At 38.3% G+C, this 26242-nt stretch overlaps 1 pseudogene; it reads right to left on the bottom strand.

Annotated features, from left to right (window-relative positions):
* Positions 1-699: 699 nt before the first annotated feature.
* LOC117077476 lies at positions 700-2411 on the bottom strand (annotated as a pseudogene).
* Between the last annotated feature and the right edge of the window lie 23831 nt (positions 2412-26242).

Below are 26242 nucleotides of genomic sequence, written 5' to 3' on the forward strand. Positions count from 1 at the left end.
AATTTCTCTTGGCTTTTAACGTTTCCACTGAAAAGTCTACTGTTATCCTAATGGGGTTTCCTTTGTAGATGATCTCTCTTTATTCTCTAGCAGACTTTAAGGATTTTTCTTTAACATAGACCTTGGACAGCCTTGTGTCTGTATAGCTTGGTGAGGTTTATTTTGTATAACATCCCACAGGTTTCTCTAGATTTCTTGTGTCTAGAAGTCTGCTTCTCTAGTAAGATAAGGAAGTTTTCTTGAATTATTTTTTCAATTATGTTTTTCAGATTGTTTACTTTTTCTTTCTCTCAGGAATTTCAGTAATTTATAGGTTATTTTTTGCTGTACATAGTCCCATATTTCTCAGATATCTTGTTCATTTTTAACATTATTTGTTCCTTAATTTTTGTCTGACCAGGTTAACTACAAAACCCATCTTCAAGCTCTGAAATTATTTCTTCTGCTTGATACAGACTATTGATCAAGCTCTTAGTTTAATTTTGGAATTCCTAAAGGAAGTTTGCCAATTGCAAAAGCTCTGATTGATTTCTTTTAAAATATTTATCTCTTGTTTATTTCTTTAATTGCTTTAGAAGATTCACTTTGTTTATTTTTTGAATCAGAGTCCATTTTATTCCAATTCTTCAAAATTTATACTTAATATGTGGTTTCCAAAGTTTAAGTCACTCTTTATGTAATAGTTTGATTCTTTCATAGTTTTTTTTTTTTTTTTTTTTTTTTTTTTTATCTTTTCTTTACAGTTCTTCAGTAGAAGCCAGAATCTCGAGTTGCCCAATTAGGAACCTCTGACCTGCTATTCTTATTAAGTTTCTTCTCAATATTCATGGCCAAAATCTGGCTTCTAAAAGGAAGGTGTTTGGTCTTTCTAATCACTTGCTGATAGGGTGAGACTGCATTGTTACCCAAAACCTCATGACCTAATTTAGAATCAATCTTGGCACCCAAGATTGCATTTCTTATTAATTTTCTAATTAAATTTACAATTTACCTTTCAGCTTCTTCTAGAGTCATGTTCAATTTATCTGCCAACATGTTAATGCTGATAAACTGGTGGATGCAACAGAAAGTCTCAAATATGAAAAGATGGGCATTTTCAGTGAAATCCTCAAGACAAGTCACCAAGAAGAAATCATTCACAAGCATTCATTCACATTCCCTCAGCTTTTTCTGAGCCCCATCAAAGTCAAAGTTAACATATAGGCCGGCGCGGTGGCTCAAGCCTGTAATCCTAGCACTTTGGGAGGCCGAGACGGGCGGATCACGAGGTCAGGAGATCGAGACCATCCTGACTAACACGGTGAAACCCCGTCTCTACTAAAAAAAAAAACTACAAAAAAACTAGCCGGGCGAGGTGGCGGCGCCTGTAGTCCCAGCTACTCGGGAGGCTGAGGCAGGAGAATGGCGTGAACCAGGGAGGCGGAGCTTGCAGTGAGCTGAGATCCGGCCACAGCACTCCAGCCTGGGTGACAGCGCGAGACTCTGTCTCAAAAAAAAAAAACAAAGTTAACATATAAGCATTCAACAAATTCTGTAACTGGGTTTTTATATGTGTAAGACTCCTGTTGAGTAACTTTAACTAGATCTTTTTGCACCTGTCGACATTTTCAAACATCCTTGTTTGTTATGACTGCTGTAGTCAAATAGCAAAAACTGTGTGGACACATTGTCTGAATTGCTTTAAAGATACTGTGGCTGGTAAGAAAGAGATAAATAATATTGTGAAGAATTCTGGGGTGATTGAAGAAAACAAGCAGAGACCAGTTAATGAGTCATGTTCTCTGCTGAAGAGACTGGAGTGGAGAACTCACAGAATTATTATCTATCTTCTCTTTTGGCCATGTAAGGTCTTCCATGGCTGCATCGCAATTCCGCATTAAGATTTCAGAGGCCAGCTTTCCCCAGAGTGAACTTAAAGCATTTCTATCTGTTGCTGGAACCAACACACTAAAAAAGTACAGATATTCTGCTGCTCCTGAGTAACTCTCACATTCATTTTGAAATTGTGCATATGTGTAGAGCATATCTAAGTATTCCTGCCTAAAACCATGCTTGTCCGCCAGGCAGTCAAAGAGCATCCTACCATCCCTTGTTGACTTCATTTACCTTGTAATTTATGGATCTTCAAATAGCCTCACAATTGGTTCTGTTTCTGCCTGAAGCTGTTTTAGTTGTGCAACAATTATGGTTCTTTCCTCTCTGAAAGCATGAGGAACATCATCAGTATAAAAGTTTTTGTATACATCCATAGCGAAGTCTATCATGTTAGTGTTACTAAGAAGGTCCAATTTACCTTGTATTTATTCCTTTTCGTTTTATATCTCCTTTACAGAGAGAAACTCAAAGAGTGGTAAGACTAGATGCCAATCCAAAAAGTGGGCAATGTGAGTAGTCAAGTTGTACTCCGCCATCTTGCCAAAGAAAAAAAGAAGATTCCCACAAACCACTGCTCAGTGAAATCAAAGAGGACACAAACAAATGGAAGATCATACCATGCTCATGGATAGGAAGAATCAATATTGTGAAAATGGCCATACTGCCCAAGGTGATTTATAGATTCAATGCCATCCCCATCAAGCTACCAATGACTTTCTTCACAGAATTGGAAAAAACTACTTTAAAGTTCATATGGAACCAAAAAAGAGCCCGCATTGCCAAGACAATCCTAAGTCAAAAGGACAAAGCTGGAGGCGTCACACTACCTGACTTCAAACTATACTACAAGGCTACAGTAACCAAAACAGCATTGTACTGGTACCAAAACAGAGATACAGACCAATGGAACAGAACAGAGTCCTCAGAAATAATACCACACATCTACAGCCATCTGATCTTTGACAAACCTGAGAGAAACAAGAAATGGGGAAAGGATTCCCTATTCAATAAATGGTGCTGGGAAAATTGGCTAGCCATAAGTAGAAAGCTGAAACTGGATCCTTTCCTTACCACTTATACAAAGATTAATTCAAGATGGATTAGAGACTTAAATATTAGACCTAATACCATAAAAACCCTAGAAGAAAATCTAGGTAGTACCATTCAGGACATAGGCATGGGCAAGGACTTCATGTCTAAACACCAAAAGCAACGGCAGCAAAAGCCAAAATTGACAAATGGGATCTAATTAAACTAAAGAGCTTTTGCACAGCAAAAGAAACTACCATCAGAGTGAACAGGCAACCTACAGAATGGGAAAAATTTTTGCAACCTACTCATCTGACAAAGGGCTAATATCCAGAATCTACAAAGAACTCAAACATATATACAAGAAAAAAACAAACAACCCCATCAAAAAGTGGGCAAAGGATATGAACAGACATTTCTCAAAAGAAGACATCCATACAGCCAACAGACACATGAAAAAATGCTCATCATCACTCGCCATCAGAGAAATGCAAATCAAAACCACATGAGATACCATCTCACACCAGTTAGAATGGCAATCATTAAGAAGTCAGGAAACAACAGGTGCTGGAGAGGATGTGGAGAATAGGAACACTTTTACACTGTTGGTGGGATTGTAAACTAGTTCAACCATTATGGAAAATAGTATGGCAATTCCTCAAGGATCTAGAACTAGATGTACCATATGACCCAGCCATCCCACTATGGGTATATACCCAAAGGATTATAAATTACTCTACTACAAAGACACATGCACACGTATGTTTATTGCGGCACTATTGACAATAGCAAAGACTTGGAATCAACCCAAGTGTCCATCTGTGACAGACTGGATTAAGAAAATGTGGCATATATACACCATGGAATACTATGCAGCCATAAAAAAGGATGAGTTTGCGTCCTTTGTAGGGACATGGATGCAGCTGGAAACCATCATTCTTAGCAAACTATCACAAGTAGAGAAAACCAAACACCGCATGTTCTCACTCATAGGTGGGAACTGAACAATGAGATCACTTGGACTCGGGAAGGGGAACATCACACACTGGGGCCTATCATGGGGAGGGGGGAGGAGGGAGGGATTGCATTGGGGAGTTATACATGATATCAATGATGAATTGATGGGTGCTGACGAATTGATGGGTGCAGCACACCAACATGGCATAAGTATACATATGTAACAAACCTGCACATTATGCACATGTACCCTAGAACTTAAAGTATAATAAAAAATAATAAATAAAAAATAATTAAAAAAAAAAGAAGATTCCCTTTGTTGATTTTAACCCTTGTCTTAAATTTCTTTGAGCTTCTATTGAACTCATGCTATGAAATTTTTATCTGTCATTTCTGGGATTCTGTTTTGGTTAGGAGACATTGTTAGAGAGCTAATGCAACGCATTATTTGTGTCACTACGTTCAGATTATTATGGTGCCAGAATTTTTGCATTGGATTTTTCTTTTCTAAACATAACGGCAAATTTAATGTTTGTAATTATTTTCTGAATGGGTCAATTCTTTTATTTCTTTTTCTTTATTGGTTATTATAATTATTTTCTTTCCCTTTCCCTTTTCCCTTTTGCTAGGAGATGTGACTGTAGAGTGCTGGAAAGGGATTTTAACATTGCTCTTACAGCTGTATGCACTTTTCTTGGTGAGTGTATTAGTCGACTTTTCAATTTGCACTACAAGCCTGGAGATAACACTTACAGAAATAAGCCATTTGTGACTGATGTGACTACAAACAGTCTTTCTTTAAAAATTTTATTTCAACAGTGTTTGAAAGTACAAACATTCTTTTAATTTTTTATTTTTTTGTTTTTCTTGATAGTCATGCTTTTATTGTTTTCCTTTTATACCATTTTTTTACCCCAGAGGCAATAGAGATTCATGATTTCTGCTACAAGATGAATACAAAAGGAAATAAATTTGAATACTGCAAAATCAAGGAAAACAGATTTCTTCCCTGTGAGGAGAAGTAAGTGCCCTGTGGAAAAAAAAGTAATTTGCCTTCTTACAGCATTTTGTCAAAAGCAGAATGGCTCCTGTCCCCAGAGCTGTGAAACTCTTTTTTTTTTTTTAAATGTGACACATATACACCACAGAATACTATGCAGCCATTAAAAAGGATGAGTTCATGTCCTTTGTAGGGACATGGATGCAGCTGGAAAACATCATTCTCAGCAAACTATCGCAAGAACAGAAAACCAAACACAGCACGTTCTCACTCATAGGTGGGAATTGAACAATGAGATCACTTGGACACTGGAAGGGGAACATCACACACTGGGGCCTATTGTGGGGTGGGGGGAGGGGGGAGGGATAGCATTAGGTGATATACCTAATGTAAATGACAAATTAATGGGTGTAGCACACAAACAAGACACATGTATACATATTTAACAAACTTGAACGTTGTTCACATGTACCCTAGTATATAAAGCATAGTAAAAAAAAAAAAAAAAAAGCTAACATTCTTTTTTAAAATAATTTATTTCAACAGTTTTTTGAAGGTGCAGGTGGATTTTGGACAAATTAACACCTTCTTTAGGGGTGATTTCTGTAATTTTAGTGCACCCTTCAGCCAAGCAGGTATGCTGTGGCCAATATGTACAATATATAGTCTCTTTTTCCTCACTACCTTCCCCCTTGAGTCCCCCAAATCCATTATATCACTCTTATGCCTTTGTAACCTCAGAGCTTAGCTCCCACGTATAAGTGAGACTATACAATGTTGGATTTTCCATTCCTGAGTTACTTATCTGAAAATAATGACCTCCAGCTCTCTCTCAGTTGCTGCAAAAAACATTACTTTGCTTTTTTCTTTTTAAGGCTGACTTGCATTACATGGTGAATATGTGCCATACTTTATTCCCTTGTTGATGGAAGGGCACTTATGTTGTTTCTATATCTTTGCCAATGAAAATCTTGCTGTTATAAACATGGGTATGTATATGTCCTTTTTATACAATGACTTCTTTTTCTTTTGATAGATAATCAGTAGTGAATAGGGTGATCAAATGGTATTTCTAATTTTAGTTCTTTAAAGGAACTTTATAATGTTTTCTAAGTGATTGTACTAATTTACATTCCCACAAGCAGTGTAAATTTGTGCCCTTTTCACCACATCCAAGCCAACATCTATTGCTTTTTGACTTTTTAACTACAGCCATTCTTGCGTGAGTAAAGTGGTATGACATTGTGGTTTAATTGGCATTTCCCTGATGATTAGTTATGTTGAACATTTTTTCATATGTTTGTTGACTGTTTCTATATCTTTTAAGAAATATCTATTCAGGATCTTTGCCCACTTTTTGATAGGATTATTGGGAGACTTTTTTGCTCATTTGTTTGAGTTCCTTGTAGATTATGGGTACTGGTCTTTTTCAAATGAATAGTTTACAAATATTTTCTCCCACTCTGTGGGCTGTCTGTTTACTCTGTTGATTATTTATTTTGCTCTGCAGAGTCTTTGTAGTTTAACTGGGTCTAGGTCTGTTTATTTATTTTTGTTTGTGTTGCATTTGCTTTTGGGTTTTTAGTCATGAATTATTTGCCTAAGCCAATGTCTAGAAGACTTGTTCTGATGTTATCTTCTAGTATTTTATGTTTTCAGGTCTTATACTTAAGTCTTTGATTCATCTTGAGTTGACATTTTTATAAGGTGATGGATGGGAATCCAATTTTCTTCTACACTTCTACATGTGACTTGCCAGATTTTTATTTATTAACAGTGTTTCCTTTCTCCCAATTTGTGTGGTTGCCTGCTTTGCTGAAGATTAGTTGTCTATAAGTATTTGGCTTTATTTCTGGGTTCTCATTCTGTTTCATTGGTCTACATGCCTATTTTTATACCAGTACCATGCTGTTTTGGTAACTACAGCCTTGAAGTATACTTTGAATTCTGGTGATGTGATGTCTCCAGGTTTGTAATTTTGGCTTGGTATTGCTTTGGCTATGTGGGCATTTTTGTGTTCCAAATGAATTTCAGCTTTGCTTTTTTTAGTTCTGTAAAGAAAATGACAATGGCATTTTAATGGGAATTGCATTGAATCTGTAAATTACTTTGGTGAATATGATCATTTTCACAACATTGATTATTTTAACACATGTATGTGAGATGTGTTTTTATTTATTGGTGTCATCTATGATGTCTTTTAGTGTTTTCCAGTTTTCTTTGTAGATGTCTTTCACCTCCTTGGTTAGGTATATTCCTAGGTATTTTTTGCAGCTGTTGCAGAAAGAATTCAGTTTTTGATGTGATTCTCAGCTTAGTCATTGTTGGTGTGTAACCATGCTACAGATTTGTGTATGTTGATTTTTGTAACCTGAGGCTATTCAATTCATTTATTAGATTTAGAAGCCTTCTGGATTAGTCTTTAGGGTTTTCTAGGTATACAGTCATATCAGTGAACAGCGACAATTTGACATCCTCTTTTCCAATTTGGATGTCTTTTATTTCTTTCTCTTGTCTGATTTATCTGGCTAGTATAACCATTATTATCTTGGATAGAAGTGGTGAAAGTGTGGATCCTTGTTTGATTCTAATTCTCAGGGGAGAATCCTTTCAACTTTTCCCTATTCAGTAAAATGTTGTCTGTGGTTTGGTTCCATAGTCTTTCCATGCATATTTTGTTAAGGATTTTTATTATAAAGGGATGTTGAATTATATTAAATGCCTTTTCTGCATCTATGAAAATAATCATATGGTTTTTGTTTTTAATTATGTTTATGTGATTCGACACACTTACTTACTTATGTATGTTAAATCCTTTCAGCATCCTGGTATGGATCATAATGTATGATATTTTGATGTGATGTTAAGCTTGCTTAGTTAGTGCAAAAATCACAAGTATTCCTATACGCCAATAACAGACAAACAGGGAGCCAAATCATAAGTGAATTCCCATTCATAATTGCTTCAAAGAGAAAAAAAATACCTAGGAATCCAACTTACAAGGGATGTGAAGGACCTCTTGAAGGAGAATTGCAAACCACTGCTCAATGAAATAAAAGAGGACAAAAACAAATGGAAGAACATTCCACGCTCATGGACAGGAAGAATCTATATCGTAAAAATAGCCATACTGCTCAATTAATTTATAGATTCAATGCCATCCCCATCAAGCTACCAACGACTTTCTTCACAGAATTGGAAAAAACTGCTTTAAAGTTCATGTGGAAACAACAACAACAAAAAAAGTCCACATTGCCAAGACAATCCTAAGGCAAAAGAACAAAGCTGGAGGCATCATGCTACCTGACTTCAAACTATACTGCAAGGCTACAGTAACCAAAACAACATGGTACTGGTACCAAAACTGATATATAGACCAAAGGAGCAGTACAGAGCCCTCAGAAATAATACCACACATCTACAGCCATCTGATCTTTGACAAACCTGACAGAAACAAGAAATGGGGAAAGGATTCCCTATCTAATAAATGATGCTGGGAAAATGGGCTAGCCATAAGTAGAAAGCTGAAGTGAATCCCTTCCTTACACCTTATACAAAAATTAATTCAAGATGGATTTGAGACTTAAATGTTACACCTAAAACCATAAAAACCCTCGAAGAAAACCTAGGTAATACCATTCTGGACAAAGGCATGGGTAAAAACTTCATGTCTAAAACACCAAAAGCAATGGCAACAAAAACCAAAATTGACAAATGGGATCTAATTAAACTAAGGGGCTTCTGCATAGCAAAATAAACTACCATCAGAGTGAACAGGAAATCTACAGAATGGGAGAAAATTTTTGCAATCTACTCATCTGACAAAAGGCTAATATCCAAAATCTACAAAGAACTCAAACAAATTTACAAGAAGAAAACAAACAACCCCATCAAAAAGTGAGAAAAGTATATGAATGACATGTCTCAAAGGAAGACATTTATGCAGCCAAGAGACACATGAAAAAATTCTGATCATCATCGGCCATCAGAGAAATGCAAATCAAAACCACAATGAGATACAATCTCACACCAGTTAGAATGACGATCATTAAAAAGTCAGGAAACAACAGGTGCTGGAGAGGATGTGGAGAAATAGGAACACTTTTACACTGTTGGTGGGATTGAAAACTAGTTCAACCATTGTGGAAAACAGTGTGGCTATTCCTCAAGGATCTAGAACTAGAAACACCATTTGACTCGGTCATCCCATTACTGGGGATATATCCAAATGATTATAAATCATGCTGTTATAAACACACATGCACATGTATGTTTATTGAGGCACTATTCACAATAGCAAAGACTTGGAACCAACCCAAATGCCCATCAATGATAGACTGGATTAAGAAAATGTGGCACATATACACCATGGAATACTATGCAGCCATAAAAATGGAAGAGTTCATGTCCTTTGCAGGGGCATGGATGATGCTGGAAACCATAATTCTCAGCAAACTATCACAAGGAAAAAAAATCAAACACCGCATGTTCTCACTCATAGGTGGAAATTGAACAATGAGAACATTTGGACACAACAAGAGGAACATCACAGGGGCGGAGCAAGATGGCCGAATAGGAACAGCTCCAGTCTCCAACTCCCAGTGCGAACGACACAGAAGACCGATGATTTCTGCATTTTCAACTGAGGTACTGGGGTCATCTCACTAGGGAGTGCTGGACAATCGGTGCTGGTCAGCTGCTGCAGCCTGACCAATGAGAGCTGAAGCAGGGTGAGGCATCACCTCACCTGCAAGCTCAAGAGGGAAGGGAATCCGTTTTCCTAGCCAGGGGAACTGAGACACACAACATCTGGAAAATGTGTTAACTCCCACCCCAATACTGCACTTTCAGCAATCAGGCACACCAGGAGAATATATCCGACACCTGGCCGGGAGGGTCCCAAGCCCACGGAGCCTCCCTCACTGCTAACACAGCAGTCTGCGGCAATCTATCCGCAAGGCAGCAGCGAGGCTGGGGGAGGGGCGCCCGCCATTGCTGAGGCTTAAGTAGGTAAACAAAGCCGCTGGGAAGCTCGAACTGTGTGGAGCTCACAGCAGCTCAAGGAAGCCTGCCTGTCTCTGTAGACAACACCTCTGGGGAAGGCGCACAGCTGAAGACCAATAGGGGAAGCAGCGGGGGCCGGTGCAGACCCGAACGACTCTGTCTGACAGCTTTGGGGATAGCTGTGGATCTCCCAACGCAGAGGCTGAGATCTGAGAACGGACAGACTGCCTGCTCAGGTGGGTCCCTGACCCCTGAGTAGCCTAGCTGGGAGACATCCCCCACTAGGGGCAGTCTGACACCCCACCCTCACAGGGTGGAGTACACCCCTGAGAGGAAGCTTCCAAAGGAAGAATCAGACAGGTACACTCGCTGTTCAGCAATATTCTATCTTCAGCAACCTCGGCTGCTGATACCTAGGCAAACAGGGTCTGGAGTGGACCTCAAGGAATCTCCAACAGACCTATAGCTGAGGGTCCTGACTGTCAGAAGGAAAACTATCAAACAGGAAGGACACCTACACCAATATCCCATCAATACGTCACCATCATCAAAGACCAGAGACAGATAAAACCACAAAGATGGGGAAGAAGCAGGGCAGAAAAGCTGGAAATTCAAAAAATAAGAGTGCATTTCCCCTGCAAGGGAGCTCAGCCCATCAACAGCAACGGATCAAAGCTGGTCAGAGAATGACTTTGACGAGATGAGAGAAGAAGGCTTCAGTCCATCAAACTTCTCAGAGCTAAAGGAGGAATTACGTACCCAGCGCAAAGAAACTAAAAATCTTGAAAAAAGAGTGGAAGAATTGACAGCTAGACTAATTAATGCAGAGAAGATCATAAACGAAATGACAGAGATGAAAACCATGACGCGAGAAATATGTGACAAATGCACAAGCTTCAGTAACTGACTCAATCAACTGGAAGAAAGAGTATCAGCGATTGAGGATCAAATGAATGAAATGAAGCGAGAAGAGAAACCAAAAGAAAAAATAAGAAAAAGAAATGAACGAAGCCTGCAAGAAGTATGGAATTATGTAAAAAGACCAAATCTACGTCTGATTGGGGTGCCTGAAAGTGAGGGGGAAAATGGAACCAAGTTGGAAACAACTCTTCAGGATATCATCCAGGAGAACTTCCCCAACCTAGTAGGGCAGGCCAACATTCAAATTCAGGAAATACAGAGAACGCCACAAAGATACTCCTCCAGAAGAGCAACTCCAAGACACATAATTGCCAGATTCACCAAAGTTGAAATGAAGGAAAAATCTTAAGGGCAGCCAGAGAGAAAGGTCGGGGTACCCACAAAGGGAAGCCCATCAGACTAACAGCAGATCTCCTGGCAGAAACTCTACAAGCCAGAAGAGAGTGGGGGCAATATTCAACGTTCTTAAAGAAAAGAATTTTAAACCCAGAATTTCATATCCAGCCAAACTAAGTTTCATAAGTGAAGGAGAAATAAAATCCTTTACAGATAAGCAAATGCATAGAGATTTTGTCACCACCAGGCCTGCCTTACAAGAGACCCTGAAGGAAGCCCTAAACATGGAAAGGAACAATCGGTACCAGCCATTGCAAAAACATGCCAAAATGTAAAGACCATCAAGGCTAGAAAGAAACTGCATCAACTAACGAGCAAAATAACCAGTTAATATCATAATGGCAGGATCCAGTTCACACATAACAATATTAACCTTAAATGTAAATGGACTAAATGGTCCAATTAAAAGAAACAGATTGGCAAACTGGATAAAGAATCAAGACCCATCTGTCTGCTATATTCAGGATACCCATCTCACATGCAGAGACATACATAGGCTCAAAATAAAGGGATGGAGGAAGATCTACCAAGCAAATGGAGAACAAAAAAAAGCAGGGGTTGCAATCCTAGTCTCTGATAAAACAGACTGCAAACCATCAAAGATCAAAAGAGACAAAGAAGGCCATTACATAATGGTAAAGGGATCAATTCAACAGGAAGAGCTAACTCTCCTAAATATATATGAACCCAATACAGGAGCACCCAGATTCATAAAGCAAGTCTTTAGAGACTTACAAAGAGACTTAGACTCCCATACAATAATAATGGGAGACTTCAACACTCCACTGTCAACATTAGACAGATCAACAAGACAGAAAGTTAACAAGGATATCCAGGAATTGAACTCATCTCTGCACCAAGCGGACCTAATAGACACCTATAGAACTCTCCACCCCAAATCAACAGAATATACATTCTTCTCAGCACCACATCGCACTTATTCCAAAATTGACCACATAATTGGAAGTAAAGCACTCCTCAGCAAATGTACAAGACCAGAAATTATAACAAACTGTCTCTCAGACCACAGTGCAATCAAACTAGAACTCAGGTCTAAGAAACTCAATCAAAACCGCTCAACTACATGGAAAATGAACAACCTGCTCCTGATTGACTACTGGGTACATAACGAAATGAAAGCAGAAATAAAGACGTTCTTTGAAAACAATGAGAACAAAGATACAACATAGCAGAATTTCTGGGACACATTTAAAGCAGTGTGTAGTTGGAAATTTATAGCACTAAATGCCCACAAGGGAAAGAAGGGAAGACCTAAAATGGACACTCTAACATCACAATTAAAAGAACTAGAGAGGCAAGAGCAAACACATTCAAAAGCTAGCAGAAGAGACGAAATAACTAAGATCAGAGCAGAACTGAAGGAGATAGAGACACAAAAAAACCTCCAAAAAATCAATGAATCCAGGAGTTGGTTTTTTGAAAAGATCAACAAAATTGACAGACCGCTAGCAAGATAATAAAGAAGAAAAGAGAGAGGAATCAAACAGACACAATAAAAAATGATAAAGGGGATATCACCACCGACCCCACAGAAATACAAACAACCATCAGAGAATACTATAAACGCCTCTATGCAAATCAACTAGAAAATCTAGAAGAAATGGATAATTTCCTGGACACTTACACTCTCCCAAGACTAAACCAGGAAGAAGTTGAATCCCTGAATAGACCAATAGCAGGCTCTGAAATTGAGGCAACAATTAATAGCCTACCCACCAAAAAAAGTCCAGGACCAGATGGATTCACAGCTGAATTCTACCAGAGATACAAGGAGAAGATGGTACCATTCCTTCTGAAACTATTCCAATCAATAGAAAAAGAGGGAATCCTCCCTAACTCATTTTATGAGGCCAACATCATCCTGATACCAAAGCCTGGCAGAAACACAACAAAAAAAGAGAATTTTAGACCAATATCCCTGATGAACATCGATGCAAAAATTCTCAATAAAATACTGGCAAACCGGATTCAGCAGCATATCAAAAAGCTTATCCACCATGATCAAGTGGGCTTCATCCCTGGGATGCAAGGCTGCTTCAACATTCGCAAATCAATAAACGTAATCCAGCATATAAACAGAACCAAAGACAAGAAACACATGATTATCTCAATAGATGCAGAAAAGGCTTTTGACAAAATTCAACAGCCCTTCATGCTAAAATCGCTCAATAAATTCGGTATTGATGGAACGTACCTCAAAATAATAAGAGCTATTTATGACAAACCCACAGCTAATATCATACTGAATGGGCAAAAACTGGAAAAATTCCCTTTGAAAACTGGCACAAGACAGGGATGCCCTCTCTCACCACTCCTATTCAACATCGTGTTGGAAGTTCTGGCTAGGGCAATCAGGCAAGAGAAAGAAATCAAGGGTATCCAGTTAGGAAAAGAAGAAGTCAAATTGTCCCTGTTTGCAGATGACATGATTGTATATTTAGAAAACCCCATCGTCTCAGCCCAAAATCTCCTTACGCTGATAAGCAACTTCAACAAAGTCTCAGGATACAAAATTAATGTGCAAAAATCACAAGCATTCTTAAACACCAGTAACAGACAAACAGAGAGGCAAATCATGAATGAACTTCCATTCACAATTGCTTCAAAGAGAATAAAATACCTGGGAATCCAACTTACAAGAGATGTAAAGGACCTCTTCAAGGAGATAACTACAAACCACGGCTCAGTGAAATAAGAGAGGACACAAACAATGGAAGAACATACCATGCTCATGGATAGGAAGAATCAATATCGTGAAAATGGCCATATTGCCCAAGGTTATTTATAGATTCAATGCCATCCCCATCAAGCTACAAATGACTTTCTTCACAGAATTGGAAAAAACTGTTTGAAAGTTCATATGGATCCAAAAAAGAGCCCGCATTGCCAAGACAATCCTAAGTCAAAAGGACAAAGCTGGAGGCGTCACACTACCTGACTTCAAACTATACTACAAGGCTACAGTAACCAAAACAACATGGTACTGGTACCACAACAGAGATATAGACCAGTGGAACAGAACAGAGTCCTCAGAAATAATACCACACATCTACAGCCATCTGATCTTTGACAAACCTGAGAGAAACAAGAAATGGGGAAAGGATTACCTATTCAATAAATGGTGCTGGGAAAATTGGCTAGCTATAAGTAGAAAGCTGAAACTGGATCCTTTCCTTACCCCTTGTACGAAGATTAATTCGAGATGGATTAGAGACTTAAATGTTAGACCTAATACCATAAAAACCCTAGAAGAAAATCTAGGTAGTACCATTCAGGACATAGGCATGGGCAAGGATTTCATGTCTAAAACACCAAAAGCAACGGCAGCAAAAGCCAAAATTGACAAATGGGATCTAATTAAACTAAAGAGCTTTTGCACAGCAAAAGAAACTACCATCAGAGTGAACAGGCAACCTACAGAATGGGAGAAAATTTTCGCAACCTACTCATCTGACAAAGGGCTAATATCCAGAATCTACAAAGAACTCAAACAAATATACACAAAAAAAAACAAACAACCCTATCAAAAAGTGGGCAAAGGATATGAACAGACATTTCTCAAGAGAAGACATTCATACAGCCAACAGACACATGAAAAAATGCTCATCATCACTCGCCATCAGAGAAATGCAAATCAAAACCACAATGAGATACCATCTCACACCAGTTAGAATGGCAATCATTAAGAAATCAGGAAACAACAAGTGTTGGAGAGGATGTGGAGAAATAGGAACACTTTTACACTGTTGGTGGGATTGTAAACTAGTTTAACCATTATGGAAAACAGTATCGCAATTCCTCAAGGATCTAGAACTAAACGTACCATATGACCCAGCCATCCCACTACTGGGTATATACCCAAAGGATTATAAATTACTCTACTTCAAAGACACACGAACACGTATGTTTATTGCAGCACTATTGACAATAGCAAAGACTTGGAATCAACCCAAATGTCCATCTGTGACAGACTGGATTAAGAAAATGTGGCATATATACACCATGGAATACTATGCAGCCATAAAAAAGGATGAAGTTGCGTCCTTTGTAGGGACATGGATGCAGCTGGAAACCATCATTCTTAGCAAACTATCACAAGAACAGAAAACCAAACACCGCATGTTCTCACTCATAGGTGGGAACTGAACAATGAGATCACTTGGACTCGGGAAGGGGAACATCACACACTGGGGCCTATCATGGGGAAGGGGGAGGAGGGAGGGATTGCATTGGGGAGTTATACATGATATAAATGATGAATTGATGGGTGCTGACGAGTTGATGGGTGCAGCACACCAACATGGCATAAGTATACATATGTAACAAACCTGCACCTTATGCACATGTACCCTAGAACTTAAAGTATAAAAAAAAAAAAGATTTCTTTGGAAATCTTCATATGTTTTCCGTAATGGCTGTGTCAGTCTACATTCCTACCAACAGTATATAAGAGTTCTCTTTTCTCCAAATTCTCATTAACATTTATCTTTTGACTTCCTGATAAAGGTCATCCTATTGGGTGTGAGGTGTTATCTCATAGTGATTTTGATTTCCATTTCCCTGATGAATAATTATATTGAGCACCTTTTCATACACTGTTAGCCAATTTTGTATCTTCTTTAGAGAAATATCAATACATGTCTTTGGCCATTTTTAAATTGGGCTATTTGTTTTCCCACTACTGAGTTGTATAAGTTCTTTATAAATTTTTGTTGTTAATCACTTATCAAATATATGGCTTGCAAATAATTTTTTTCCAATCCATAGGCTGCCATTTCATTTTGCTGATTGTTTCCTTGATGTGAAGAAGATTTTTTAAATTTGATTTAGTCCCACTTATTTTTACTTTTGTGGTCTGAACTTTTGCTGTGATATTCAAAAACTTATTGTCAAGGCCAAAGTCCAGGAGATTTTCCTCTATTTTCCCTTCTAGGAGTTTTATAGGTTCTTGTCCTATATGGGTCTTTTATCCCATTTGAGTTGAGTTTGTGTATGATACAGGATAGAGGTAAAATTTTTATTCTTTTGCATGTGGAAATCCAGTTTTCCAAGCACTATTTATTGAAGAGAGTATTTTACTTCACTGTGTACTCTTGATGCCCTTGCCAAAAATTAAATTACCATAAATGTTTGTATTTATTTTGTCTTCTGTGTTATGTTCCACTATGTACCTGTTTTTAATGCCAGTACCATACTGTTTTGGTTACCATAGCTTTGTAATACAATTTTAAATCAGGAAGTTGGATCCCTCCAACTTTATTCTTCTTTCACAGAATTGTTTTGGCTATTTGGGTCTTTTATGATTTCATACAAATTTTAGGCTTTAAAACAATTCCTTGAAGAATGCCTCTGTGATTTTGATACAAATTGCATTGAATCTGTACATTGCTTTGGGTAATACGAAAATTTATTCTTCCAACCCATGAGCATGGGATATCTTTCCATTTGTTTATGTCTTCTTCTTTCACCTGTGTTTTATTGTTTTTAGTATACAGATATTTCACTTCCTTGGTTAAATTTATTCCTAGGTGTTTTCAAAATACTATCTGTAATAAGATTGCTTTCCTTTTTTAGATTATTTAAGTATAAAAATTCTACTAAATTTTTTATGTTGATTTTATATTCTGTAACTTTACTAAATTTATTAGTTTAAAAAAAAATTTTGTCAAATCTTTGGAGATTTTACATGTAGGATCATCTCATCTGCAATAGAGATTATTTTGCTCCTTTTGGATTTAGATGCCATTTATTTCTTTTTCTTGACTGACGGTTCTTGCTACTACTTCCAATACTATGTGGAATAGAACTGGTGATAGTGGGCTTCCTTGCCTTGTACTCAATCATACTGGAAAAGTCTTTAGTTTTTCCCCATTGATTATAATGTTAGCTATGAGTTTTTCATAAATGGCTTTTATTATGTTGAGGGACTTCCTTCTATACCTAAACAGTTAAGAGATTTTATCAAGAAAGTATTTAGGAATTTGTCAATTGCTTTTGTGCCTTAATTGGGATGATGATATGGTTTTTATCTTTCATTCTATTAATGTGATGTATCACATTGATTGAGTTGCATTGTTGAGCCAGATCCACATGCCACAGGTAAATTCCACTTGGTCATGATGTACAAACTTTTTGACATGCTGCTATATCTGGATTACTAATATCTGATTGAGAATTTTTGCATCAATATTTATCAGGTTGTAGGTTTTTTTTCTTGTGACGTCTTTTTCTGCCATAGGTATCAAGGTGATGCTGGCCTCATAAAATGTGTTTGTAAGTATTCACTCTAACTTTAATTTTGGAAGAGTTAAAGGAGTATTGGTATTAATTCTTCTTTGAATGTTTGATAGAATTCAGCTCTGAAGCCATCTGATTCTGTGCTTTTCTCTGTTGGGAGATTTTTTATTACTTCCTTAACAAATTTATTTGTTATTGATCTAATCAAACATTATATTTCTGATTCAGTATTAGTAGATTGTGTTCTTCTAGGAATTATGCATTTCCTCTAGGTTACTGAACTTATCGGTATAAAATTATTCTTACTAGTGCCTTATAATCCTTTTTATTTCTGAGGTGTTTATTATAATTTTTACTTTCATTTTAAATTTTGAGACTTCCAAATATTTTATTATTATTATTATTATTATTATACTTTAAGTTCTAGGGTACATGTGCACAACGTGCAGGTTTGTTACATATGCATACTTGTGCCATGGTGGTGTGCTGCATCCATCAACTCGTCAGCACCCATCAACTCGTCATTTACATCAGGCATAACTCCCAATGCAATCCCTCTCCCACCCCCCTCCCCATGATAGGCCCCAGTGTGTGATGTTCCCCTTCCCGAGTCCAAGTGATCTCATCGTTCAGTTCCCACCTATGAGTGAGAACATGCAGTGTTTGGTTTTCTGTTCTTGTGATAGTTTGCTAAGAATGATGGTTTCCAGTTGCATCCATGTCCCTACAAAGGACACAAACTCATCCTTTTTTATGGCTGCATAGTATTCCATGGTGTATATGTGCCACATTTTCTTAATCCAGTCTGTCACTGATAAACCTTTGGGTTGATTCCAAGTCTTTGCTATTGTGAATAGTGCCGCAATAAACTTAACGTGTGCATGTGTTTTTACAGCAGCATTATTTACCATCCTTTGGGTATATACCCAGTAATGGGATGGCTGGGTCATATGGTACATCTAGTTCTAGATCCTTGAGGAATCACCATACTGTTTTTCATAATGATTGAACTAGTGAATCCCACCAACAGTGTAAAAGTGTTCCTATTTCTCCACATCCTCTCCAGCACCTATTGTTTCCTGACTTTTGAATGATTGCCATTCTAACTGGTGTGAGATGGTATCTCATTGTGGTTTTGATTTGCATTTCTCTGATGGCCAGTGATGATGGGCATTTTTGTATGTGTCTGTTGGCTGTATGAATGTCTTCTTTTGAGAAATGTCTGTTCATATCCTTTGCCCACTTTTTGATGGGGTTGTTTTTTTCTTGTAAATTTGTTTGAATTCTTTGTAGGTTCTGGATATTAGCCATTTGCAGATGAGTAGATTGCAAAAATTTACTCCCATTCTGTAGGTTGCCTGTTGACTCTGATGGTAGTTTCTTTTGCTGTGCAAAAGCTCTTTAGTTTAATGAGATCCCATTTGTCAATTTTGGCTTTTGCTGCCGTTGCTTTTGGTGTTTTAGACATGAAGTCCGTGCCCATGCCTATGTCCTGAATCATACTACCTAGGTTTTCTTCTAGGGTTTTTATGGTATTAAGTCTAACATTTAAGTCTCTAATCCATCTTGAATTAATTTTCGTATAAGAGTAAGGAAAGGATCCAGTTTCAGCTTTCTACTTATGGCTAGCCAATTTTCCCAGCACCATTTATTGAATAGGTAATCCTTTCCCCATTTCTTGTTTCTCTCAGGTTTCTCAAAGATCTGATGGCTGTAGATGTGTGGTATTATTGTTGAGGACTCTGTTCTGTTCCACTGGTCTATATCTCTGTTTTGGTACCAGTACCATGTTGTTTTGGTTACTGTAGCCTTGTAGTATAGTTTGAAGTCAGGTAGCATGATGCCTCCAGCTTTGTACTTTTGACTTAAGATTGTCCTGGAAATGCGGGCTCTTCTTTGGTTCCATATGAACTTTAAAGCAGTTTTTTCCAATTCTGTGAAGAAAGTCATTGGTAGCTTGATGGGGATGGCATTGAATCTATACATAACCTTGGACAGTATGGCCATTTTCACGATATTGATTCTTCCTATGCATGAGCATGGTATGTTCTTCCATTTGTTTGTGTCCTCTTTTATTTCACTGAGCAGTGGTTTGTAGTTCTCCTTGAGGAGGTCCTTGACATCCCTTGTAAGTTGGGTTCCTAGGTATTTTATTCTCTTTGAAGCAATTGTGAATGGAAGTTCATTCATGATTTGCCTCTCTGTTTGTCTGTTACTGGTGTAAAAGAATGTTTGTGATTTTTGCACATTAATTTTGTATCCTGAGACTTTGCTGAAGTTGCTTATCAGCTTAAGGAGATTTTGAGCTGAGACGATGGGGTTTTCTAAATATACAATCATGTCATCTGCAAACAGCGACAATTTGACTTCTTCTTTTCCTAACTGAATACCCTTGATTTCTTTCTCTTGCCTGATTGCCCTAGTCAGAACTTCCAACACTATGTTGAACAGGAGTGGTGAGAGAGGGCATCTCTGTCTTGTGCCAGTTTTCCAAGGGAATTTTTCCAGTTTTTGCCCATTCAGTATGATATTGGCTGTGGGTTTGTCATAAATAGCTCTTATTATTTTGAGGTACGTTCCATCAGTACCGAATTTATTGAGCGTTTTCAGCATGAAGGGCTGTTGAATTTTGCCAAAGGCCTTTTCTGTATCTATTGAGATATTCATGTGGTTCTTGTCTTTGGTTCTGTTTATATGCTGGATTACGTATATTGATTTGCGAATGTTGAACCAGCCTTGCATCCCAGGGGTGAAGCCCACTTGATCATGGTGGATAAGCTTTTTGATGTGTCAGTATTTTATTGAGGATTTTTGCATCAATGTTCATGAGGTATATTGGTCTAAAATTATGTTTTTTGTTGCATCTCTGTCAGGCTTTGGTATCACCATGATGTTGGCCTCATAAAATGAGTTAGGGAAGATTCCCTCTTTTTCAGTTGATTGGAATAGTTTCAGAAGGAATGGTATTAGCTCCTCCTTGTACCTCTGGTAGAATTCAGCTGTGAATCCATCTGGTCCTGGACTTTTTTGTTGGGAAAGCTATTAATTATTGCCTCAATTTCAGAGCCTGCTATTGGTCTATTCAGGGATTCAACTTCTTCCTGGTTTAGTCTTGGGAGAGTGTAAGTGTCCAGGAAATTATCCATTTCTTCTAGATTTTCTAGTTGATTTGCGTAGAGGTGTTTATAGTATTCTCTGATGGTAGTTTGTATTTGTGTGGGGTCGGTGGTGATATCCCCATTATTATTTTTTATTGCGTCTATTTGATTCTTCTCTATTTTCTTCTTTATTAGTCTAGCAAGCGGTCTGTCAATTTTGTTGCTCTTTTCAAAAAACCAACTCCAGGATTCATTGATTTTTTTCGAGGGTTTTTTGTGTCTCTATCTCCTTCAGTTCTGCTCTGATCTTAGTTATTTCTTGCCTTCTGGTAGCTTTTGAATGTGTTTGCTCTTGCTTCTCTAGTTCTTTTAATTGGGATGTTAGAGTGTCCATTTTAGATCTTTCCTGCTTTCTCTTGTGGGCATTTAGTGCTATAAATTTCCCTCTACACACTGCTTTACATGTTTCCCAGAGATTCTGCTATGTTGTATCTTTGTTCTCATTGGTTTCAAAGAACATCTTTATTTCTGCCTTCATTTTGTTATGTACCCAGTAGTCATTCAGGAGCAGGTTGTTCAGTTTCCATATAGTTGAGCGTTTTTGATTGAGTTTCTTAGTCCTGAGTTCTAGTTTGATTGCACTGTGGTCTGAGAGACAGTTTGTTATAATTTCTGTTCTTGTACATTTGCTGAGGAGTGCTTTACTTCCAATTATGTGGTCAATTTTGGAATAAGTGTGATATGGTGCTGAGAAGAATATATATTCTGTTGATTTGGGATGGAGAGTTCTATAGATGTCTATTAGGTCTGCTTGCTGCAGAGATGAGTTCAATTCCTGGATATCCTTGTTAACTTTCTGTCTCGTTGATCTGTCTAATGTTGACAGTGGGGTGTTGAAGTCTCCCATTATTATTTTTTATTGCGTCTATTTGATTCTTCTCTATTTTCTTCTTTATTAGTCTAGCAAGCGGTCTGTCAATTTTGTTGCTCTTTTCAAAAAACCAACTCCAGGATTCATTGATTTTTTTCGAGGGTTTTTTGTGTCTCTATCTCCTTCAGTTCTGCTCTGATCTTAGTTATTTCTTGCCTTCTGGTAGCTTTTGAATGTGTTTGCTCTTGCTTCTCTAGTTCTTTTAATTGGGATGTTAGAGTGTCCATTTTAGATCTTTCCTGCTTTCTCTTGTGGGCATTTAGTGCTATAAATTTCCCTCTACACACTGCTTTACATGTTTCCCAGAGATTCTGCTATGTTGTATCTTTGTTCTCATTGGTTTCAAAGAACATCTTTATTTCTGCCTTCATTTTGTTATGTACCCAGTAGTCATTCAGGAGCAGGTTGTTCAGTTTCCATATAGTTGAGCGTTTTTGATTGAGTTTCTTAGTCCTGAGTTCTAGTTTGATTGCACTGTGGTCTGAGAGACAGTTTGTTATAATTTCTGTTCTTGTACATTTGCTGAGGAGTGCTTTACTTCCAATTATGTGGTCATTTTGGAATAAGTGTGATATGGTGCTGAGAAGAATATATATTCTGTTGATTTGGGATGGAGAGTTCTATAGATGTCTATTAGGTCTGCTTGCTGCAGAGATGAGTTCAATTCCTGGATATCCTTGTTAACTTTCTGTCTCGTTGATCTGTCTAATGTTGACAGTGGGGTGTTGAAGTCTCCCATTATTATTTTATGGGGTTCTCAGTCTCTTTTTAAGTCTCTAAGGACTTGCTTTATGAGTCTGGGTGCTCCTGTGTTTGGTGCATATATATTTAGGATAATTAGCTCTTCCTGTTGAATTGATCCCTTTACCGTTATGTAATGGCCTTCTTTTCTCCTTTGATCTTTGATGGTTTAAAGTCTGTTTTATCAGAGACTAGGATTGCAACTCCTGCTTTTTTTTTTGTTCTCCATTTTCTTGGTAGATCTTCTTCCATCCCTTTATTTTCAGCCTATGTATGTCTCTGCATGTGAGATGGGTCTCCTGAATACAGCAGACTGATGGGTCTTGACTCTTTATCCAGTTTGCCAGTCTGTGTCTTTTAATTGGAGCATTTAGTCCATTTACATTTAAGGTTAATATTGTTATGTGTGAACTGGATCCTGCCATTATGATATTAACTGGTTATTTTGCTCGTTAGTTGATGCAGTTTCTTCCTAGCCTCGATGGTCTTTACATTTTGGCATGTTTTTGCAATGGCTGTTACCGGTTGTTCCTTTCCATGTTTAGGGCTTCCTTCAGGGTCTTGTAAGGCAGGCCTGGTGGTGACAAAATCTCTAAGCATTTGCTTATCTGTAAAGGATTTTATTTCTCCTTCACTTATGAAACTTAGTTTGGCTGGATATGAAATTCTGGGTTTAAAATTCTTTTCTTTAAGATCGTTGAATATTGGCCCCCACTCTCTTCTGGCTTGTAGAGTTTCTGCCGAGAGGTCTGCTGTTATTCTAATGGGCTTCCCTTTGTGGGTAACCCGACCTTCTCTCTGGCTGCCCTTAAGATTTTTTCCTTCATTTCAACTTTGGTGAATCTGGCAATTATGTGTCTTGGTGTTGCTTTTCTCGAGGAGTATCTTTGTGGTTCTCTGTATTTCCTGAATTTGAATGTTGGCCTGCCCTACTAGGTTGGGAAAGTTCTCCTGGATGATATCCTGAAGAGTGTTTTCCAACTTGGTTCCATTTTCCCCCTCACTTTAAGGCACCCTAATCAGATGTAGATTTGGTCTTTTTACATAATCCCATACTTCTTGCAGGCTTTGTTCATTTCTTTTTCTTCTTTTTTCTTTTGGTTTCTCTTCTCACTTCATTTCATTCATTTGGTCCTCAATCGCTGATACTCTTTCTTCCAGTTGATTGAGTTGGTTACTGAAGCTTGTGCATTTGTCACGTATTTCTCGTGTCATGGTTTTCATCTCTGTCATTTCGTTTATGACCTTCTCTGCATTAATTATTCTAGCTATGAATTCTTCCACTCTTTTTTCAAATTTTTAGTTTCTTTGTGCTTGGTACGTAATTCCTCCTTTAGCTCTGAGAAGTTTGATGGACTGAAGCCATCTTCTCTCATCTCGTCAAAGTCATTCTCCGTCCAGCTTTGATCCGTTGCTGGCAATGGGCTGTGCTCCTTTGCAGGGGGAGATGCGCTCTTATTTTTCGAATTTCCAGCTTTTCTGCCCTGCTTTTTCCCCATCTTTGTGGTTTTATCTGTCTCTGGTCTTTGATGATGGTGACGTACTGATGGGGTTTTGGTATAGGTGTCCTTCCTGTTTGATAGTTTTCCTTCTGACTGTCAGGACCCTCTGCTATAAGTCTGTTGGAGATTGCTTGAGGTCCACTCCCTACCCTGTTTGCCTAGGTATCAGCAGCAGAGGTTGCAGAAGATAGAATATTGCTGAACAGCGAGTGTACCTGTCTGATTCTTCCTTTGGAAGCTTCCTCTCAGGGGTGTACTCCACCCTGTGAGGTGTGGGGTGTCGGTCTGCCCCTAGCGGGAGATGTCTCCCAGTTAGGTTACTCAGGAGTCAGGGACCCACTTGACCAGGCAGTCTGTCCATTCTCAGATCTCAACCTCTGTGTTGGGAGATCCACTGCTCTCTTCAAAGCTGTCAGACAGAGTCGTTTGTGTCTGCAGAGGTTTCAGCTGCTTTTGTTTTTGTTGTTGTTGTTTAGCTGTGCCCTGTCCCCAGAGGTGTAGTCTACAGAGACAAGCAGGCTTCCTTGAGCTGCTGTGAGCTCCATCCTTTTCGAGCTTCCCAGAGGCTTTGTTTACCTACTTAAGCGTCAGCAATGGCGGGCGCCCCTACCCCAGCCTCGCTGCTGCCTTTCCGTTAGATGGCAGACTGCTGTCCTAGCAATGAGGGAGGCACCATGGGCGTGGGACCCTCCCGGCCTGGTGTGGGATATAAGCTCCTGGTGTGCCTGTTTGCTTAAAGTGCAGTATTGGGGTGGGAGTTACCCGATTTTCCAGATGTTGTGTGTCTCAGTTCCCCTGGCTAGGAAAAGGGATTCCCTTCCCCCTTGCACTTCCCAGGTGAGGTGATGCCTTGCCCTTCTTCAGCTCTCACTGGTCGGGCTGCAGCAGCTGACCAGCACCGATTGTCCGGCACTCCCTAGTGAGATGAGCCCAGTACCTCAATTGAAAATGCAGAAATCACCGGTTTTCTGTGTTGCTCACGCTGGGAGTTGGAGACTGGAGCTGTTCCTATTCGGTCATCTTCCCAACTATTTTTATTACACTATCTTTTTATCAATTTTGTCAATTAATTTATTTATTTTAGACAAATTTTCCTTTTTATTCCTTCACCTTTTATTTTAAGTTTCAGGGTACATGTGCAGGATGTTCAGGTTTGTTATGTAGGTAAATATGTGCCATGGTGGTTTGCTGCACAGATAAACCCATCACCTAGGTATTAAGCCCAGCATCCATTAGCTATTCTTCCTGATGTTCACCCTCCACCCAATCCCCCTAGAAGACCCCAGTGTGGGTTGTTCCTTCCCATGTGTCCATATGTTCTCATTGTTCAGCTCCCAGTTATAAGTGAGAACATGTGGGGTTTGGTTTTCAGTTCCTGCATTAGTTTGCTGAGGATAATGGCTTCCAGTCTCGTCCATGTCCTTGCAAAGGACATGATCGCATTCCTTTTTATGGTTGCATAGCATTCCATGATGTATATGTACCACATTTTCTGCATCTAGTCTATCATTGATGGTCATTTGGGTTGATTCCATGTCTTGCTGTTGTGAATAGTGCTACAGTAAACATAGTCATGCATGTGTATTTATAATAGAATAATTTATATTCATTTGGGTATATACCCGGTAATGGGATTAATGGGTCAAATGGTATTTCTAGTTCTGGCTCTTTGAAGAATTGCCACACTGTCTTCCACAATAGTTGAACTAATTTACATTCCCACAAACAGTGTAGAAACGTTCTTATCTTTCCAATGACCCACCAACATCTGTTGTTTTTTGACTTTTTGATAATAGCCATTCTGGCTGGTGTGAGATGGTCATCTTATTCTGGTTTCAAGTTTCATTTATCTCATGATCAGTCATGTTGAGTTTTTTTTCATATGTTTGTTAGCTGTATAAATGTCTTCTTTTGAGAGGTGTCTGTTCATGTCCTTTGCCCACTATTTAATGGGGTTGTTTGTTTGTTATAAATTTATTTAAGTTCCTTGTAGATTCTGGGTACTGGACCTTTGTCAGATGAATAGATTGCAAAAATTTTCTCCCATTCTGTAGGTCGTTCACTCTGAAGAGAATTTCTTTTGTTGTGCAGAAGCTCTTTAGTTTAATTAGATCCAATTTGTCAATTTTTGCTTTTGTTGCTATTGCTTTTGACGTTTTTGTCATGAAATCTTTGCCCATACATATATCCTGAATGATATTGCCTAGATTTTCTTCTATGGTTTCTGTAGTTTGGGGTTTTTGAGTCTTTAATGTATGTTGAGTTAATTTTAGTAGAAGATGTAAGGAAGGGATCCAGTTTCAATTTTCTGCATATGGCTAGCCAGATCTTCCAGTACCATTTATTAATTAGGGAATCTTTTCCCCATTGCTTGTTTTTGTCAGGTTTGGCAAAGGCCAGATGGTTGTAGATGTGTAGTCTTATTTCTGAGTTCTCTATTCTGTTCCATTGGTCTTTGTGTCTGTTTTTGTACCTGTACCATGCTGTTTTGGTTACTGTAGCCTTGTAGCATAGTTTGAAGTTGGGTAGT

This window comes from Trachypithecus francoisi, unplaced genomic scaffold (genome assembly GCF_009764315.1).
Source record: "Trachypithecus francoisi isolate TF-2019V2 unplaced genomic scaffold, Tfra_2.0 Lachesis_group6, whole genome shotgun sequence".
Classification (NCBI taxonomy): Eukaryota; Metazoa; Chordata; class Mammalia; order Primates; family Cercopithecidae; genus Trachypithecus; species Trachypithecus francoisi.